General features: G+C 43.6%; 1 long non-coding RNA gene across 1 annotated transcript; it reads right to left on the reverse strand.

Annotated features, from left to right (window-relative positions):
• Window positions 1-5,301: 5,301 nt before the first annotated feature.
• On the reverse strand, window positions 5,302-18,947 carry LOC141107218 (uncharacterized). Its single transcript, XR_012235822.1, has 3 exons — window positions 18,794-18,947; window positions 9,918-10,191; window positions 5,302-5,538 (listed from the first exon to the last, which is right to left on the reverse strand). It is a non-coding gene; the product is annotated as an uncharacterized lncRNA (long non-coding RNA).
• Between the last annotated feature and the right edge of the window lie 2,770 nt (window positions 18,948-21,717).

Genomic DNA, 21,717 nt, shown 5'->3' on the forward strand with positions numbered 1-21,717 from the left:
TATGCCACTTCTTACCTGTCCAGTGGGCTGCCAATAGTGTAAGTAAGGAGGGGCTGGCCAAAGTAACACACATTATGTATGCATTCATCTCTCAATGAAGTGGAGAGGGGCCATCAGAGGGGGTGATGAATATGATAAATGGACCTTATATTATTGTCTTTAAATACTCCCTAAAATAAATGTTATACTGATGTTGGCCAAGAATGTTTGTGTCTAATCTGCTTTCAATGTTTGTGTGCAAAATGGTTAATTTTTTTTTCTGATTTGACTCCACAGTTTCCTTCCATGCCACAGGAATGGCAGACTGTGGCCTCCCACTTTGCCCAGCGGTGGGACTTTCCCAACTGCGGAGGGGCAATTGATGGGAAACACGTCCACATAATCCCACCCCCAACTCAGGGTCATACTATTACAACTACAAGGGGTTCAATAGTATTGTGATATTGGCGGTGATGTTGGCTACCTACGAGTTCCTGTATGTGGACGTGGGGAAGAATGACCGGATGTCAGATGGTGGAGTCATTGCCCAGACCAAGTTCTACAGGCGTCTCCAGAATGGCAGCTTGGGCTTGCCACCTCCAGAAGACAATGCGGAAGGACTCCCATTCGACTTTGTTGCGGATGAAGCTTTTGCGCTGGGGGACCATCTTATGCGACCATTCCTATGAGGACCCTCACCCTGGACCAGAGGTTTTTTAATCACCAGCTGGCCAGAGCCAGAAGAGTGGTGGAGAGAATACGTTTGGAATAATGGCCAGCCGGCTCCGCCTATTTCTTACACCGATACACATGACGGAATATGAACTCAATCACATCATCCTGTCTTGCTGTGTTCTCCACAACTTTTTAAGGAGAAATTCTTTCAACTATGCTGCCTCAGTTGGGCCTGAGGCTGGAATTCAGAATGAACCAACCCTGACGGCGCTTGAAACTGGCCGTCCTAGCTTGCCCCCCCAGAGTGCCCGCAAGGTCCGTATAAGATACATGGAATACTTTGCGGGTAGGGGGACCATCGATATGCCAGACAATGTCTGAGACATTTTTAAAATCAAAATATATTAGAAACTGAACAAATATTTGCTTTAATTTACTGCTTGGCTTTCTTTTAGCTGTCTCCTCGGTTATCTTTTATCAATGTTATATTTTTTTGGCCTTTTTCTTCATCAGTGCAAAGGAAATTTCATTGACACATGAGGTGACAATCTCTTCTTCGGCTAACTATTATTATTATGTTGTGGGTCTGCTACACACACACACCTTGTTTTTGTTGTTAATGTATGTAATACATTACCGACAAAAATATTAATATTTTTCAGCACCATGACCGAAATTTGAAAATGGCGTGATTGTGTAAAATTAGAAAGCACTGTTGGGTGTTATTTACTAAATGAAAATACACTTTGCACTTGAGACTGCACTGAAACTGCACTTGTAGTGCAAAGTGGATTTGCCTTTAGTAAATAACCCCCATTGTCACTGAAAACACCATCTTTACTCCAAAAAATGCTTTTCAGCATTGAAAGAAGAAGCCACACATTGTTGATTATCAATCTTTTTAATCAAAGCACAATCACATGTGTGTTTATAAAAGGGTTTTTGAACAAACCAACATGTTTGTTGTATAACATTTTTTAGGTCACATTAACCACTTGCCGGCCGCCTAACCAGATATACTGCGGCAGAATGGCATGGGCAGGCAAAATCACGTACCCGGTGCCCGAGGCGGTCGGCTTCGTTAGGGGAGCGATCCAGGCTGAGGGGGAGGCCACTCATTCGTGGCCACCCCCTCGTGATCGCTCCCAACGAATGAAAATCTTCCTCTGCTGTAATGTAAACAGCGGCAGAGGAAGTGATGTCATCTCTCCTCGAGCTGGTCTTTTCGTTCCGGCACCGAGGAGAGAAGACATCAATGTGAGTTGCACCAACGCTGACGCTGGTTAGTTCATTTATTATAGTTTCAGGGCACCTGCCGTTTATTACCTTATAAAGGTTTAACCCCCTAATTGCCCGGCGGTGATATAAGTTAAGTTTTAGGGTCAGATAAGGTCTGCGTCGCCCCAGGCAGCATCAGGTTAGCACCAGTACCGCTAACACCCACGCACGCACCATACACCTCCCTTAGTGGTATAGTATCTGAACGGATCAATATCTGATCCGATCAGATCTATACTAGCGTCCCCAGCTGTTTAGGGTCCCCAAAAATGCAGTGTTAGCGGGATCAGCCCAGATACCTGTTAGCACCTGCGTTTTGCCCCTCGGCCCAGCCCTGCCCAGCCCACCCAAGTGCAATATCCATCGATCACTGTTACTTACAAAACACTAAACACACATAACTGCAGCGTTCGCAGAGTCAGGCCTGATCCCTGCGATCGCTAACAGTTTTTGTTGGTAGCATTTTGATACAGTCGCTAACAGTCAGGAGCTTTTTTGCCTGTGAGTCTCACTAGTGTACCACTAAATTTAGAGCCCAAAATGGCAAATCGAAGGTACACTAGTGAAGAGGCCTACACATTTCTGAGCATGACAGATAGTGAAGAGGAAGTCACTCATCTGTCAGATTCAGGCTCAGAATACGATCCTGTAGAGGACAGCGGCTCCATGACAGATAGCTCTGACGACAGAGTTGTGGTCCCTGTCAAGGTCAGGTGTACCAGACCCCGAACTTCTTCTTCTGTCCTTGATGTGCAAGAACCACAGGTCCCTCATATGGAGCAGAGAAGTACTAGCGCCGCTATTCCTTCTGGTGAACTGGCAAGCACCAGCGGCATAGTACACCCTGGTCGTACATCTAGCACTGCAGTAACACTTGGTGACGTGGCGAGTCCCATAAGTGCAGTTCAAGCTGGCGAGGTGGCAAGCACAAGTAGTTTCCCGCTGCCACCAAGAAGACGAACACAAGCCCGTCGTGCCCATTTGCTAATTGGGAACCCACCACTTCATCAGCACCCGTACTTCCCCCATTCACTGGCCAACCCGGCATTCAGGTGGAAACAGTTGATTTTACGTCACTGGATTTTTATTCACTGTTTTTCACCGAAGATCTCTATAGATCTATTGTGGACCAAAGCAATTTGTACGCTGGTCAACACATCGCCACTATTCCCCAGTCCTCCCTTGCCAGAGATTGGAAACCAATTACGGTTTCCAAATTTAAGATCTTTCTGGGCCTTTCCCTCTTCATGTGCATAACCAAAAAGAGTGAGTTGCGGTTATATCGGTCCACTGACCCAATTCACCATATGCCCGTGTTCTCTGCTTCCATGGCCAGGGCACGATACGAGCAGATTTTGCGGTTCATGCACTTCAACAACAATGAACTCTGTTGTCCTCGTGGAGACCCTGGATACGATCGGCTCTACAAAATTCGGCCCCTCGTAAACCACTTCAACCAACATTTTGCAGACTTGTTTACTCCCCATCAAGTTGTCTGCGTTGATGAGTCCCTGATTAAGTTTTCTGGCCGCTTGTCATTCAAACAGTACCTTCCCAGCAAGCGTGCCAGATACGGGGTCAAGATGTATAAGCTCTGTGGCAGGGCCACAGGCTATACATGTAGTTTTATGGTTTACGAGGGCAAAGATAGTCACGTAGAGCTGACAAACTGCCCTGACTACATAGGAGGCGCTGGCAAGATTGTGTGGGATTTGGTGTCACCCTTATTCGGAAAGGGGTACCACTTGTACGTGGACAATTATTACACAAGCGTGCCACTTTTTAGTCACCTTTTTGATCATCAGATTGGAGCATGTGGCACCGTGCGACCTAATCTCCGGGGCTTTCCCCAGCGGCTTGTAGATTCCCGTCTTAGGCTGGGGGACAGAGCCTACTTGCAGTGTAATAATTTGCTCGCTATGAAGTGGAGGGATAATAAGAATGTTTTCGTTTTTACCTCCCTTCATGCAGACACGACGGTCCAAATTACTACGGCGATTGGTGTTGTGGAGAAACCCCTCTGTGTCCATGAATATAACCTTAACATCGGAGGGGTGGACCTCAACGACCAGTTGTTGGCGCCGTACTTAGTTGCCCGTAAGGCCAGACGCTGGTACAAAAAAGTGTCTGTTTATTTATTTCAATTGGCTTTGCTGAACGCTTATGTGCTATACAGAGCTTCAGGACAGACTGGATCCTTCCTTAAATTCCAGGAAGAGATCGTCAGATCTGTTTCCAGACGGTGCTCCACCTCACCTTCCCCAACCAAATGCAGTAAGCCGGCTGCATCTGAGACATTTTCTTTATGTCCTCCCGAGTACCCCTACCCAACGAGCCCCCCAAAAAAGATGTCGTGTCTGCAGCAAGTGCGGATATAGGCGTGACACCCTGTATTATTGTCCCTCCTGTCCTGACAATCCTGGTCTTTGCATTGGTGAATGTTTTGAACGCTACCATACACTAGTTGAGTATTAGCGTAGGGTACAGCACTGCACAGACTAGGACACATGTTCACAGGGTCTCCCAAGATGCCATCACATTTTGAAAGACCCAAACCTGGTACCAGTTACAAAAGTTAAAGTTACAAAAAAAAGTGTAAAAAAAAACAAAACAAAACAAAGTAAAAAAAAAAAAACACAAAAAAATATATAAAATAAAAAAGACAAAAATAGTTGTCGTTTTATTGTTCTCTCTCTATTCTCTCTCTATTGTTCTGCTCTTTTTTACTGTATTCTATTCTGCAATGTTTTATTGTTATTATGTTTTTATCATGTTTGCTTTATAGGTATGCAATTTTTTTATACTTTACTGTTTACTGTGTTTTATTGTTAACTAGTTTTTTGTTTTCAGGTACGCCATTCAGCTGCAGAGCGGATTTATTTATCTTGACAGCAACAGCGTTTGCTCCCACGATACATAAAGCCGTGACTCCAGCGCTGTCGGAGGTGATTTCACCACCGCAGTTACATACTTCAGCATATATGCCGAAGCGTGGGGGCAGCAGTGGGTGGAGGAGCGATTTGCTCCTACCTTTTGCGGGAGGATGCCCCCATGCTTTTTGCATATATATATTTTAGGCACAGGTTGCGTTAAATGTTTTATTATTTACTATTTTTTTTGTATTTGCTTTGCAGGTATGGTAAGTATTACTGTTATACTGTAATGTTACTTTGTTTTATTGTTAACCATCATTTGCTTAGCAGGTACGCCATTAAGTTGCAGCGCAGATTTATCTATCTTGACAATTTAGAGTCTGGCTGGGCAGCCCTCGGTGTGATATGACACCTCATCCCGGTAATTTGAAAATCAAGTCAGAAGGGGGAGAAGTATGGGGATTATGGCGGTGCCAAGAGAAACAATATACACAACTTGAAAGTTAAAATTGTATTTATTTAACAAAAATCATTAAAACTGAACATGAAAATCACATAGACAGGGTGTGCAGAAAAATCTAAAATCAATTCTGTAGCAAACTTATTTCACATGACTTGGCCTAATGATTGTGGCGGCCAGTTCAGTGAGTAGGTATTTTGATGCCCGACATGTTTCGCCAGTATTGGCTTCTTCAACGACAGTTGTTTGATACCTAGAGCGCTACAGTACTCTCTATGAAGAGAAATATAACAATCAATGGATGTTTTAGAGCAATTGATACATTAAGGTACAGAAAAGATGTATATATACATATGTTTGCGAGCTGTCCGAGTAGACTGCCCCCCACCACCCGAAATAGCCCCAAGAACCCACCCACACTGCAAGGTGCCAATAGCTGCCCCAACCAGGCTATCCAAGGATGGTAAGATACCTGTAAATCACCAGGGATGGATGCTACACACCTCCGGAGCAGGGCCTCAAACAGAGATCACAATAAGTAGCTGCAGGGGACAATAAGAGGGACCTGACGGAATATATGGCTAAAAAATATATATATACAAATTATGTACACATAACGGGGCCTAGTGACCGCACATCAATTAAAAACGAGAAACCTGATATTGGACTAACATAGTCTCTAATTTTTACTTACAAATAAACTATTCAAATTGAGTGACAGGACACCGGAGAACAGCCATTATTGGGAGTAGTTCATCATGGAATAAAGGGTGTAGAAGGTATCACTGGAGAATGGTAAAAAAAGGGGACATTTATATAACAAGTGATACTATCCAAAGACACAGGTCCGGAATTGCAAATTACGAATCAGCTGTATCCAATGGCACAGTCTAAGTATAAACAGTTTTACACTCACCAGTAGATATAATCTAGAATGGGAAAATATGGCTGAAAAGAGACCTGCAGCCGATAGAAGCACCAAATGGAACAAGCTGAGGGGCAAAAAATACTGTCAGCTTAATGTAGACAAAGTCCATAGGAGAGAAAGGGGAAACAGCCATTAAAAGCAAAAAGGTGCTTGCCCGATCGTGTTACAGTTGATGTAACAGTGTCCTGTGATTCCCTGGCGTGTCTAGTGGCCTGGGATGCCGGCGCTCTTATGCCCCCCTCACACGAGCGGCGTCTGACGTCACCGCACGTGTGAGCGGACAGAAAAGGGCCACTGCGCATGCGCCGCCCGCAACTCCATCCAGTCCTACAAGGTCCAGAAAGCATTGCGGTGGTGTCTATGGTGATGTGTAAACACATCACAGACACCGCGCAGTAAACAAACGCCGCCATTGGCAGTGCGATACCTGGGAGATGGAAGGTTAGTCCAGTGTGCAGTGGCAGGGGCGGGCAAAGGACGAACCAGTGCCCTTGGGTGTCCATGCAGCTAGGGTGTTTCTCATGTAAAAGGGCTAGTAACACCAGAGACGGCACCCATTCACCACCCTGGAATACAGGGACCCGTGGACAGCTAGTCACAATGGGTGGTAGCCTGGAAGGGAAGAGGGCGACCGAAGGTACAGGGGTGTGGCTGAGACACAATGGGAGGCGGGGATGGGTGGGAACAAACCAGGGATAAATTAGCCCCAAAAGAAAAGGGGCGCCTGCACACAAGGCATAATGGGAGTTGGCCAGAAAAGAAGGAAGGTAGGAAGAGAGGGGGCATAATCCCTGGCATGTGCCCACACAGGTCGCCCCGACAGCTCGCAAATTGAAACACTCATTAATAACACAGTATATTCATCAGCACAAAAATAGTTATTACCATGACAAAATGAAAATAATATATACAAAAATGAAACATTAAGGACAACATGATAATGCTTAATAAGTCTATATATATCTTGTTCAGTTTGTAGATTGAAAAAGTTGTATACAAATGAAAAAAGGGGGCCATAACTTGATCCATCAGGCCCGACCTCTAAGGTGGGGAAGAACTATTTGGGGAGGAATATGAGAAGATGCAAAAGAAAATTATAAAAAGAATAAAAATAAAAAATAATTGATGAGGTAGGTTGTATCAATCCCTGGAAAAAAGGGGGGGGAGGGGGAAGGAAGGGGGGGGGGAAGAGGGGGGGGAAATAGGGGGAGGGAAAGGGAAGGAAACAACCAACCTATAGAAATGGCTTAAAACTCATGCCTTCATTAAGCCCTGGATATGTAGTGGGCTCTAAGGTATGTATCCACTTGGTTTCTAGTTGGAGTAATTTTTGATCAATATCTCCACCCCTGACATGTGTAGGGATATGTTCCAGTGCTGTAAATCCCACAACGTGGGGATTAAAGTCACGGTGTGTTGCTATATGTCGATTGATAGTAGTGGAAATCTTACCTTTATATAAAGGTTTGATGTGGTCACGGATCCTTACACAGAACTGACGTTTAGTTTTACCGACATAGTAACTGCCACATATACAGGTGGCAAGATAAACTACACCGGTAGTTTGGCATGTGACCTTGTGTTTGATTTTGTGTCTTTGGCCATTTGGAAGCGGTTTTTCGCGTACATCATAAATAAACTCACATATATCACAGTGGCCACATGGAAATGTGCCAACCACTGTTGAAAAAAACTCTGGTTTGGGTGCATGGTGGCTCACTATGACTTTATCCCGTAAAGAAGGGGAACGACGGTAGGTAGTTTGAGGTTGAGATTGAATATATTTTTTAATGGTGTTATCTGCTGTAAGAAGGGGCCAATATTTATTGAGAATATTCCTTACCTCATTATGGTGTTGGGAAAATTGGGTAATAACTCGGACCGGCTGAGAAGCGTCCTTCTTTTTGGTGGAATACAGCAGTTTTTTCCGATCTAATTTTTTTACTTTGTTAAAGGCCTGTTTCAACAATTTCTGGCTGTACCCTCTTCTTTTTAGTCTCTCATAAAGGTCATGTGAGGCCACAAAGAAGTCCTTGTCGTCCGTGCAATTGCGTTTAATACGTAAATATTGGCTATAAGGGATACTGTTTAGCAATGGTTTAGGATGAGCGCTATTAGCGTGTAAAATAGTATTCCCTGACGTTTCCTTACGGTACAGGGATGAGGAGATGTTTCCATCAGAGTCCAGTCGTATTTCCAGATCGAGGAAAGTAATCCTTCTCTGGCTACACTCCATTGTGAACTTGAGATTATATGAATTGACCGCCAAAATATCTATGAATCTCGAGAGGTGTTCTCGAGTACCAGACCAAAAAAAGATGATATCATCAATATACCTGTGCCACGAAATCACGTGGCACAGGAAGTCAGCAAGATCATGGTTAGAAAACAGATCTTTTTCCCACCCCCCCAGGTACAAGTTGGCGTAGGATGGCGCACATTTCATGCCCATAGCCACGCCTTGCACCTGGAGGAAGTGGGAAGTGCCAAATAAGAAATGATTCCATGTTAAGATAAAGCGTAAAACAAAATCACTGTATGCCTTAAATTTAGGGCCTCTGTCCTCCAACAATTTGGAAATAACTTTGATGCCAGTACTATGCGGTATTGTTTTATAAAGACTTTCTACGTCCAATGCGACCAGCCATGTGTCATGTGGAACTTGCAAGTCCTCCAAAATACGGAGGAGGTGTACCGTATCCTGAACGTGAGAAGGAAGAGCGTGTACATGTGGATTTAGGTACTTGTCCACGAGGGCGCTAGCATTTTCTGTCAAACTTGAACACCCTGACACGATAGGACGCCCAGGGGGGTTTTTTAGCGACTCTTGGATTTTTGATATTTAAGAATTTCCAGGTGTTAATATCTATGGTTCCCTTTTGGTAGGCAGAGAAGATAAGTTCATAGTACTCACAAGTAAAGTTTTCAATAAGTGTACGTAAAATAGGTCTATACCAATCATGGTTGTCAAGGATGTTGCGGCACATAGTTTCATACGCCGCAACATCCATGACAACCACATTGCCGCCTTTGTCGGCGGGTTTTATTACCAACCCAGTGTGGTTTTGAAGGGATTTAAGGGCCTGTTTTTCGGCACAAGATAAATTAGAGGAGTGTAAGGTAGGAAGGTCAATTTCTTTGATGGTCTTACTGATTTGTTCCACAAAAGCCCAGATATTGGGATTTGCAGAAAGATTGGGAAAACTTGTAGATTTTGGTTTAAAGGATAGAGGAGGGGGAAAGGATACTCCAGAGGCCACAATGCCGTGGTTGTCAGATTCCCACAGGCATTCATCCTCTGTACCACCCTCTTCAAGAAGAGTTAATAAGTCTTCAATAGCCTGAATTTCGGCTACTGTAGGAACACTATTGTCTGGTACTGGGTCTGCCATTTGGTTTGAGCTAGATTTATCAAAGATAACCTTAAACATTAGCTTTCTTGCAAACAACTGTATATCCTTAATGAATTGAAATGTATCAAATTCCGCTGAAGGGCAAAACGTGAGACCTAATTGTAGAACTTTTATCTGATGTTTGCTTAAGGGGAAGGAAGAAAGATTCACCACATCTAGATCCAAGATGCGCTGTGATTTAGAACTGGTGGGTGCTACATTGTTGGACTCTGTGTTGAGTCCAAAGCTTGGGCTAAAAAAATAGGAGCCAACTTAGGATCAATTGCCTGAGAGGCTGTAGGAAACATAGTGGTCAAGGTAGGTTCACTTACCCGTCTTCCAGTAGTGGCAGGAAGAGCAAGTGTTGTAGGAGTGGTTGTGGGAAGTGCCGAATGTGCAGTGCGAGAGGAAGTAGGGGGTGGCCGTGGTAGGGCTCGTGCGAGTGGAGTAGACGTGCTCGTGGTTTTTGGACAGGCCCCTAGGGGCTTAGCCGTGTTGATGGTTCCAAAGGTGCGTCGGATAGAGTCCGTGGAGGAAGTAGGTAATTCGCTCTTTCTTTTTTTGGGGATTCCGTCTTGTGAAAGGTCTCGATATGTGGTAGATGAGCTGGAGGAAAAAGAAGTGGAAAAAACATTAGGTACTTCAGTGTTATTTTTAGGTACATTATCGGAGTTAGGTTTAGTGAAAGGTTTTTTGGGGATATTACCATCCCATCTATAAGCATAGCCGTTGGTATGGGCAAGTTTGTCCCGCAGGAATTTGTTTTCTTTGGCATTGATTATGTCTATTGTGTAGTCCTCAAGGTGAGCGCGGAGATCCTTCTCCCTTTGGGCAAACCTAGAGGAGGACACATCAGCAGCCCGATCAGTAAGCCATTCATTGATAGAAATGTCTAACAACTCCAGTTCCTTGTCATACTCCTGACAGAGCATGCGGATCATATTAAAGGAACACATTTGTAAGTTATCTTCCCAAGCCTTTTTTAAAGGGTCATTGGTTTTTTTAATATTAGGGAATATTTGAATTCTTAGACCCCAGGGAACAATCTGATTCTCAACATATTTTTCGAAATAAACCTTGTGCCAATAGACACGAACCTTCTTCTCTAATAGCCGTTGAAATCTAATGAAATATTTATCAAGTTCAGTATCTGGGACATTTGAGGTCGTATGAGTCGTTTGAATTCTAGTCATAAGATCCTCCCAACCTTCCCCACAGAAATCAGCCATGACTTCAAAGGAAACGGCAAAAAGAATTTTTAAAATTATCTGAATTGCACTATGATATAAACACTTATAATCACTAATTAGAAAAAACAGAAAAGAGAAGAACACCAATCATTAATGAAAAAAGACATAAAGTGCTTGTCTTGGCACAGACATAAATGTAAGAGGAAAGGCCCGGCCTAAGGTAAGTGTATTAAAACACTGGGATTTCAAGATAGAAATCAAGAAAGGCTTCAAAATTTAGAGTCTGGCTGGGCAGCCCTCGGTGTGATATGACACCTCATCCCGGTAATTTGAAAATCAAGTCAGAGGGGGGAGAAGTATGGGGATTATGGCGGTGCCAAGAGAAACAATATACACAACTTGAAAGTTAAAATTGTATTTATTTAACAAAAATCATTAAAACTGAACATGAAAATCACATAGACAGGGTGTGCAGAAAAATCTAAAATCAATTCTGTAGCAAACTTATTTCACATGACTTGGCCTGATGATTGTGGCGGCCAGTTCAGTGAGTAGGTATTTTGATGCCCGACATGTTTCGCCAGTATTGGCTTCTTCAAGGACAGTTGTTTGATACCTAGAGCGCTACAGTACTCTCTATGAAGAGAAATATAACAATCAATGGATGTTTTAGAGCAATTGATACATTAAGGTACAGAAAAGATGTATATATACATATGTTTGCGAGCTGTCCGAGTAGACTGCCCCCCACCACCCGAAATAGCCCCAAGAACCCACCCACACCGCAAGGTGCCAATAGCTGCCCCAACCAGGCTATCCAAGGATGGTAAGATACCTGTAAATCACCAGGGATGGATGCTGTCCTTAATATTTCATTGTTGTATATATTATTTTCATTTTGTCATGGTAATAACTATTTTTGTGCTGATGAATATACTGTGTTATTAATGAGTGTTTCAATTTGCGAGCTGTCGGGGCGACCTGTGTGGGCACATGCCAGGGATTATGCCCCCTCTCTTCCTACCTTCCTTCTTTTCTGGCCAACTCCCATTTATGCCTTGTGTGCAGGCGCCCCTTTTCTTTTGGGGCTAATTTATCCCTGGTCTGTTCCCACCCATCCCTGCCTCCCATTGTGTCTCAGCCACACCCCTACACCTTACCTTCGGTCGCCCTCTTCCCTTCCAGGCTACCACCCGTTGTGGCTAGCTGTCCACGGGTCCCTGTATTCCAGGGTGGTGAATGGGTGCCGTCTCTGGTGTTACTAGCCCTTTTACATGAGAAACACCGTAGCTGCATGGACACCCAAGGGCACTGGTTCGTCCTTTGCCCGCCCTTGCCACTGCACACTGGACTAACCTTCCATCTCCCAGGTATCGCGCTGCCAATGGCGGCGTTTGTTTACTGCTAGGTGTCTGTGATGTGTTTACACATAACCATAGACACCACCGCAATGCTTTCTGGACCTTGTAGGACCGGATGGAGTTGCGGGCAGCGCATGCGCAGTGGCCCTTTTCTGTCCGCTCACACGTGCGGTGACGTCAGACGCCGCTCGTGTGAGGGGGGCATAAGAGCGCCGGCATCCCAGGCCACTAGACACGCCAGGGAATCACAGGACACTGTTACATCAACTGTAACACGATCGGGTAAGCACCTTTTTGCTTTTAATGGCTTTCTCTCCTATGGACTTTGTCTACATTAAGCTGACAGTATTTTTTGCCCCTCAGCTTGTTCCATTTGGTGCTTCTATCGGCTGCAGTTCTCTTTTCAGCCATATTTTCCCATTCTAGATTATATCTACTGGTGAGTGTAAAACTGTTTATACTTAGACTGTGCCATTGGATACAGCTGATTCGTAATTTACAATTCCGGACTTGTGTCTTTGGATAGTATCACTTGTTATATAAATGTCCCCTTTTTTTACCATTCTCCAGTGATACCTTCTACACCCTTTATTCCATGATGAACTACTCCCAATAATGGCTGTTCTCCGGTGTCCTGTCACTCAATTTGAATAGTTTATTTGTAAGTAAAAATTAGAGACTATGTTAGTCGAATATCAGGTTTCTCGTTTTTAATTGATGTGCGGTCACTAGGCCCCGTTATGTGTACATAATTTGTATATATATTTTTTAGGCATACATTCCGTCAGGTCCCTCTTATTGTCCCCTGCAGCTACTTATTGTGATCTCTGTTTGAGGCCCTGCTCCGGAGGCGTGTAGCATCCATCCCTGGTGATTTACAGGTATCTTACCATCCTTGGATAGCCTGGTTGGGGCAGCTATTGGCACCTTGCGGTGTGGGTGGGTTCTTGGGGCTATTTCGAGTGGTGGGGGGCAGTCTACTCGGACAGCTCGCAAACATATGTATATATACATCTTTTCTGTACCTTAATGTATCAATTGCTCTAAAACATCCATTGATTGTTATATTTCTCTTCATAGAGAGTACTGTAGCGCTCTAGGTATCAAACAACTGTCCTTGAAGAAGCCAATACTGGCGAAACATGTCGGGCATCAAAATACCTACTCACTGAACTGGCCGCCACAATCATCAGGCCAAGTCATGTGAAATAAGTTTGCTACAGAATTGATTTTAGATTTTTCTGCACACCCTGTCTATGTGATTTTCATGTTCAGTCTTAATGATTTTTGTTAAATAAATACAATTTTAACTTTCAAGTTGTGTATATTGTTTCTCTTGGCACCGCCATAATCCCCATACTTCTCCCCCCTCTGACTTGATTATCTATCTTGACAGCAACAGCGTTTGCTCCCACGATACATAAAGCCGTGACTCCAGCGCTGTCGGAGGTGATTTCACCACCACAGTTAAATACTTCAGCAAATATGCCGAAGCATGGGGGCAGCAGTGGGTGGAGGAGGGATTTGCTCCTACCTTTTGCGGGAGGATGCCCCCATGCTTCGGCATATATAAACGGTGCATGTATGCCCATCATTAGAAGTGGGTGGATGAAGGGAGGTATTCTAATAGTGGGCATACACACCGATCAATATCTTTTTTTCGTTCAGCCCACAGGCTGCATGAAAAAAAGTTTACAATATATGCCCAACAAGGACCAGCAACATACTGGTATGCTGCTGGACTTTGAGTGGTTATATCAGAATGATGCCTGCAGGTTTAAGTATCATCTTGGTATCATTCTTTTCAGCCAGCGGTCGGCTTTCATGTAAAACCAATCCTAGCGGCTAATTAGCCTCTAGACTGCTTTTACAAGCAGTGGGAGGGAATGGCCCCCACCATCTTCTATGTTTTTCTCTGGCTCTCCTGTCCCAACAGGGAACCTGAGAATGCAGCCGGTGATTCAGCCAGCTGACCATAGAGCTGATCAGAGGCCAGAATGGCTCCAAACATCTCTATGGCCTAAGAAACCGGAAGCTACGAGCATTTTATGAATTAGATTTCGCTAGATGTAAACAGCACCATTGGGAAATTGGGAAAGCATTTTATCACACCAATCTTGGTGTAGTCAGATACTTTGAGGGCAGAGGAGAGATCTAGGGTCTAATTGACCCCAATTTTTTCAAAAAAGAGTACCTGTCAGTACCTATTGCTATCATAGGGGATATTTACATTCCCTGAGATAACAATAAAAATGATTAAAAAAATGAAAGGAACAGTTTAAAAATAAGATAAAAAAGCAAAAAAATAATAAAGAAAAAAAAAAAAAGCACCCCTGTCCCCCCCTGCTCTCGCGTAAAGTCGAACGCAAGCGTCGGTCTGGCGTCAAATGTAAACAGCAATTGCACCATGCATGTGAGGTATCAACGTGAAGGTCAGATTGAGGGTAGTAGTTTTAGCAGTAGACCTCCTCTGTAAATCTAAAGTTGTAACCTGTAAAGGCTTTTAAAGGCTTTTAAAAATGTACTGAGTTTGTCGCCGCTGCACGTTTGTGCGTAATTTTAAAGCATGTCATGTTTGGTATCCATGTACTCGGCCTAAGATCATCTTTTTTATTTCATCAAAAATTTGGGCAATATAGTGTGTTTTAGTGCATTAAAATTTTAAAAAGTGTGCTTTTTCCCAAAAAAATGCATTTGAAAAATCGCTGCGCAAATACTGTGTGAAAAAAAATGAAACACCCACCATTTTAATCTGTAGAGCATTTGCTTTAAAAAAATATATAATGTTTGGGGGTTCAAAGTAATTTTCTTGCAAAAAAAAATAATTTTTTCATGTAAACAAAAAATGACAGAAAGGTCGGCTTTCATGTAAAACCAATCCTAGCGGCTAATTAGCCTCTAGACTGCTTTTACAAGCAGTGGGAGGGAATGGCCCCCACCATCTTCTATGTTTTTCTCTGGCTCTCCTGTCCCAACAGGGAACCTGAGAATGCAGCCGGTGATTCAGCCAGCTGACCATAGAGCTGATCAGAGGCCAGAATGGCTCCAAACATCTCTATGGCCTAAGAAACCGGAAGCTACGAGCATTTTATGAATTAGATTTCGCTAGATGTAAACAGCACCATTGGGAAATTGGGAAAGCATTTTATCACACCAATCTTGGTGTAGTCAGATACTTTGAGGGCAGAGGAGAGATCTAGGGTCTAATTGACCCCAATTTTTTCAAAAAAGAGTACCTGTCAGTACCTATTGCTATCATAGGGGATATTTACATTCCCTGAGATAACAATAAAAATGATTAAAAAAATGAAAGGAACAGTTTAAAAATAAGATAAAAAAGCAAAAAAATAATAAAGAAAAAAAAAAAAAGCACCCCTGTCCCCCCCTGCTCTCGCGTAAAGTCGAACGCAAGCGTCGGTCTGGCGTCAAATGTAAACAGCAATTGCACCATGCATGTGAGGTATCAACGTGAAGGTCAGATTGAGGGTAGTAGTTTTAGCAGTAGACCTCCTCTGTAAATCTAAAGTTGTAACCTGTAAAGGCTTTTAAAGGCTTTTAAAAATGTACTGAGTTTGTCGCCGCTGCACGTTTGTGCGTAATTTTAAAGCATGTCATGTTTGGTATCCATGTACTCGGCCTAAGATCATCTTTTTTATTTCATCAAAAATTTGGGCAATATAGTGTGTTTTAGTGCATTAAAATTTTAAAAAGTGTGCTTTTTCCCAAAAAAATGCATTTGAAAAATCGCTGCGCAAATACTGTGTGAAAAAAAATGAAACACCCACCATTTTAATCTGTAGAGCATTTGCTTTAAAAAAATATATAATGTTTGGGGGTTCAAAGTAATTTTCTTGCAAAAAAAAATAATTTTTTCATGTAAACAAAAAATGACAGAAAGGGCTTTGTCTTCAAGTGCTTAGAAGAGTGGGTGATGTGTGACATAAGCTGCTTAATGTTGTGCATAAAATGCCAGGACAGTTCAATCTCCCCCCAAATGACCCCATTTTGGAAAGTAGACACCCCAAACCATTTGCTGAGAGGCATGTCGAGTCCATGGAATATTTTATATTGTGACACAAGTTGCGGGAAAAGGAAAAATTTTTTTTTTTTGCACAAAGTTGTCACTAAATGATATATTGCTGAAACATTTTATCATTATTCAATCACTTGGGACAAAAAAATTTAACATTTAATGGGCTCAACATGCCTCTCAGCAATTTTCTTTGGGGTGTCTACTTTCCAAAATGGGGTCATTTGGGGGGGGGTTGTACTGCCCTGCCATTTTAGCACTTCAAGAAATGACATAGGTAGTCATAAACTAAAAGCTGTGTAAATTCCAGAAAATGTACCCTAGTTTGTAGACGCTATAACTTTTGCGCAAACCAATAAATATACGCTTATTGACATTTTTTTTACCAAAGACATGTGGCTGATTACATTTTGGCCTAAATGTATGACTAAAATTGAGTTTATTGGATTTTTTTTATAACACAAAGAAGAAAATCTAATTATTTTTCCAAATTTACGGTCCGTTTCTTATTCCGTTTATAGCGCAAAAAATAAAAACCGCAGAGGTGATCATACCATACAATACCATCAAAAGAAAGCTCTACTTGTGGGAAAAAAAGGACGCAAATTTCGTTTGGGTACAGCATTGCATGACCGCGCAATTAGCAGTTAAAGCGACGCAGTGCCAAATTGTAAAAAGTGCTCTGGTCAGGAAGGGGGTAAATCCTTCCAGGGCTGAAGTGGTTAATCCGTAATCCAGAGTTTTAAAATTGTTCAGCAGAGTCTGCTGAACAATTCTGCTATAATTTTATGGTCATTGAAGTGGCTATGAGCTTATAGGGGAAGAAGAAATGAGATCCGTGCGCTGAACGGACCTGGCCACTTCTGTAGGTCCGTACGACGTAGGGACCTGGCAGTGAAAGGGTTAAAGGAGAATTATACCAAAAAAAATTAGTTAAACCCACAAGTGCTTTTTTTCCCCCTCTACTATTCCTTTATATTGGCTTTTGAAATTTAACAATGCAGCAATTTAGAAATTGGATAAAAGGTTTAGCACTGGGAAACACTTTTTGAAACATAAAAAGTGCATTTTATATAAAACTATATTGATCAGACCAAAATGAGGGCTGAATAGGGAGGAAAGAGGGACTTTGTTCCAAATTAGGGACAGTCCCTCGAAATCAGGGACAGTTGGGAGCTATGAAATACGGTATGTGGGTACACTGACGTGAAAATGGGAGTAGAATAAGCCTCATCAGTGGTGTCATTGGCAGTAATATTAACCCTCAACATTGGTGTCAATAAAAGCAATATAGAACTCCAGCACTGATGTTCAGCAGGGCTGGGGCAAGATAGGGAGGTGAAGGGGGGGGGGGGACTGGGAGTTTTAGGTGCTCCCTTCTTCCTGCTCCTCACTGACAGAAGTGACTGAGGTGACACTCCTGTCAAGAAGGCTTTTTTTGTCACCTCTGGCACTGGCCTTGTGCTTACTGCTGTCACTTGTAAAAACAGAAGCTGGCTTCCTCTATTGTATTCTATGTTTACAAAAAAATGACAATTGTTTACTTCCAGTGATGCCACTAACTCTGATGCATTTTTCCCTTCAGCGATAACCAGTGGTGGCTGGTGAAGATTTAGGATGGGAGGCGCAGCCTCAGTCACAGATATATTACACCCTCCTGTTAATATTACCCCCCCTGTGCATATTACCCCCCCTTCTGTACATATTATCCCCTTCTGTACATATCACCCCCCCCTGTACATATTACACCATCCTGTACATATTACCCCCCTTCCCTGTACATATTACACCATCCTGTACATATTACCCCCTCCTGTACATATTACCCCCCTCCCTGTACATATTATACCCACCTGTACATATTAACCCCCCCTCCCTGTACATATTACCCTGTACATATTACCCCCGTACATATTACCCCAGTGTACATATTACTCCCCCATCCATATACATATTATTCCCTCCTGTATATATTACCCCCCCTGTACATATTACCCCCCCTGTACATATTACCCCCCTGTACATATTACCCCCCCTGTACATATTACCCTCTCCTGTACATATTACCCCCCTCCCTGTACATATCACCCTCTCCTGTACATATTAACCCCCCTCCCTGTACATATTACCCTCTCCTGTACATATTAACTTCCCTCCCTGTACATATAACACCCATCTGTATATATTAACCCCCCTCCCTGTACATTTTACCCCCCGTACATATTACCCCCCTCCCCTGTACATATTAACCCCACTCCCTGTATGTAGTACACCCTCCCTGTACACAATACTCCCTCTTGCCCACATTTACCCCCCTTCCTTTTACACATCCCCCCATGTATTGTATTATCCATGTACACATTGGCCCCCATTCCCCTACACATTGCCTTCTTGCACTTGTCCACTGTCTCCAAAAATATGGCTGAGATGTTGCAGTATTTACTGCTCAGCCTGGCAGGGTTAAAGCTGATGCTGTCACTGACTCACATTCTCTCCTCAAATTCTTGAGATCGCTAATCTGCTGACTTGTCAGCACACAGCAAGGACGGCAGAGCTGAGAAAAGTCCCATAACAAGTCACTGAAGCCAGAGTACTGCAGGCTTTCCAGAGAGATGTCTGATGCTTACCTGGGGCAGTCACAGCAGGAGAGACGTCTAGGCTAGGAGGAGGAAGAGCCATAGCGAGTGACGCCTCTGCTCGCCACACAGCAGTGAGCTGGGAAACCGGAAGTGACACTGTAGTGGCCGCAAAAAGCACTGCCCAGTCTTCCTCCTTCCCTGCCAATTAAAAAAGGAGGCCACGTACGAATCAGGGAGGAGTGGGAGTGTTTGCGGGCGCAGCGCTTTCGCCCCAAACCCTCCCTTAACACGGGCAAATCAGCTTCCCAGCTTGCAATCGGCTGATTGCAAGCTGGGAAGCTTCCCATAGACTGCCGCGTGTTCGGCGCCTGGACACTCTTAAAGGGATTATTTTTTAATTTTATTGTTTAGCTTGGGGGGGCGACGCCCATGCACTCCCTATGGACGGGCCACCACTGGTGACAACACTGATACAGGGACTTGTTTTTCCTTCAGTGACATTACTGATGCAGAGACGTTGTTTCCTTTAGGTGACACCACTAATTCAGGGACATTTTTTCCTTTGCCACTGTTAGCTCCATAATTGTGCACAGATGTTAAACTCTTCATTTCACTCCATTGTAACAGAAACATTGGTACTAGTTCAACACATGTCACAGACATTCCATACATGTTGGCATGTGCTGCTATTGTTCCCGTCCCCCTCCCCTTTTCCACCTAGCAGGTTCCCATCCTTACCCTGGGCAGCGGATTACCTAATTCCAGCACTGATAGTCAGTGGCAGTAATATTAAAGCCCTCTTAGATTAGTGGTCAGTGGCAGTGTAATAAACCCGCCTTTCATTGGTGGTCACAGGTATTGGTCCCCACACCCCTTTCATTGATGGTCAGTCATTTTCCTTTCAGAGAAGCTTGCACCCAGTGATCACTTTTCACTGTTGTTGCTATTTCTGGGTTCTGTGTGACATGAACACTGCAGGATAGTGTCCCAAATCCTGGACTGACCTGCAAAGGCTAAAGATAGGCATACTTTAATTGAAAGCATTCTGCAGAGCTCCCTCCAGAGCCTGGAGGTAAATTGCACCCCTCTATTGGACACAATGTCGTTAGGTAAGCCGTGTAGTCTGACTATTTCCTTTATGAAAGTCTTCGCCGTGTCTGCAGCAGATGGTGTACCCATCATGGGCAAAAAGTGTGCCATTTTGGACAAACGATCCATGACTACCAGGATGTTTGTAAACTCTCCCGAGGGAGGTAGCTCTACTATGAAGTCTATGGATATTTCCCTCCCAAGACTTGACGTTGGACCCCTTATTCCGCTGACAGGTAGTGCAGGAGTTAACATATTCCCTGCAGTCGGATTTCAGAGTAGGCCACCAAAAAGATCGTTGGACAAGCTCCATAGTCTTTTGCACCCCAAAGTGGCCAGCAAGTTGGTGATCATGCAAAGTCTTTAGGATTTGGATTCTGGCTTGCTGCGGGACAAAGATTTTATCCTGATACCAAAGGAACCCTTCCTGCTTTCTTAGGGAAGAGACCTCTGGTTCCAAGCATTGGGAGGAAGCCTGTTTAAGTGAGGAGCTCAGATCGGATTGGATCATGAGGAAGTTTTATGGAGACAGGATTGTGCTGGGAGCTATTTCTTCGGGAGTATCAGGAAACATCTGGGACAAAGCATCAGCCTTACTGTTTTTGGACCCAGGGCGGTAGGTAATGTGGAAATTAAACCTAGCAAAGAACAGAGCCCACCAAACCTGTCGGGGTCTTAAACACTTAGCAGTCCGAATATACTCTAGGTTCCTGTGAGCCGTGAATATAATAATGGGGTGAGAGGCACCTTCAAGGAGATATCGCTAATCCTCCAGAGCAGTTTTAATGGCTAAGTGTTCTCGATCACCCACGTCATAATTTTTTTCTGACGGACTCATCTTTCGTGAGAAGGCCACGGGATGAAGCAACGGCTTAGGCCCCTGGCGTTGAGATAAAACAACCCCTGTGGCAAATTCAGAGGCGTCAACCTCCAAAATGTAAGGCAGAGCAGGATCAGGGTGTGGTAGGATTGGTGCAGAGGTGAATAAAGATTTCAGCTTATCAAAGGCAGATTGAGGTTCTGGAGACCTCAGGAACCAAGCATGTAGATGGGTTACTTAGGTGATAGGTGAAATGATGGAAGAAATGATGATGAATATCCTATAGAAATTTGAGAAGCCCACAAATCTTTGCACCCCCTTCTTGTCTGATGGAGTTGGCCAGTCCAGGATTGCCTGCACCTTTTGTGGATCCATAGCTACACCACCAGTGGAGATGATTAGCCCCAGAAACTGTTTTGATTCCTTTTCAAAATCGTACTTTTCCGCTTTCATGTAAAGTCTGTGCTTTCTCAACGTGTGCAGCACTGTCTTCACGTGTGTACAAGGGAGCTCCAGGGTAGTTGAGAATATGAGGATGTCATCCAGGTAAATGATGACAAAGTAGTCTAGATATTCTTGGAAAATATAATTTACAAAATGTTGGAATGTGGCCGGGGCGTTGCACAGTCCAAATGGCATTACTAAATACTCAAAATGTCCGAAGCGTGTTCTGAACACTGTCTTCCATTCCTTACCCTTTCGGATGCGAACGAGGTTGTAGGCCCCCCATAGGTCAAGCTTGGTAAATATCCGAGCAGTACGGAATCTCTGAAAGAGTTCAGGGACTAGAGGGAGAGGGTAGCGGTTCTTTATATTGATTTTATTAAGTTCCCTGTAATCCACACATGGCCTTAGGGTCTTGTCTTTTTTTTTAACAAAAAAGATTCCGACACAAGTAATAGAGAATGGGACGGAAGAAGCCTTTTTCCAAGTTTTCATCGATGTATTGTCGCAATGTTCCTAATTCCATCTCAGAGAGGGGAAATGTGCGACCAAACTGGCTCCTGGAAGTAATTCAATCGGACAGTCATATGGCTGATGTAGTGGTAGAACATCAGCTTTT

The sequence above is a fragment of the Aquarana catesbeiana genome, linkage group LG09, assembly GCF_042186555.1.
Source record: "Aquarana catesbeiana isolate 2022-GZ linkage group LG09, ASM4218655v1, whole genome shotgun sequence".
NCBI classification, from domain to species: domain Eukaryota; kingdom Metazoa; phylum Chordata; class Amphibia; order Anura; family Ranidae; genus Aquarana; species Aquarana catesbeiana.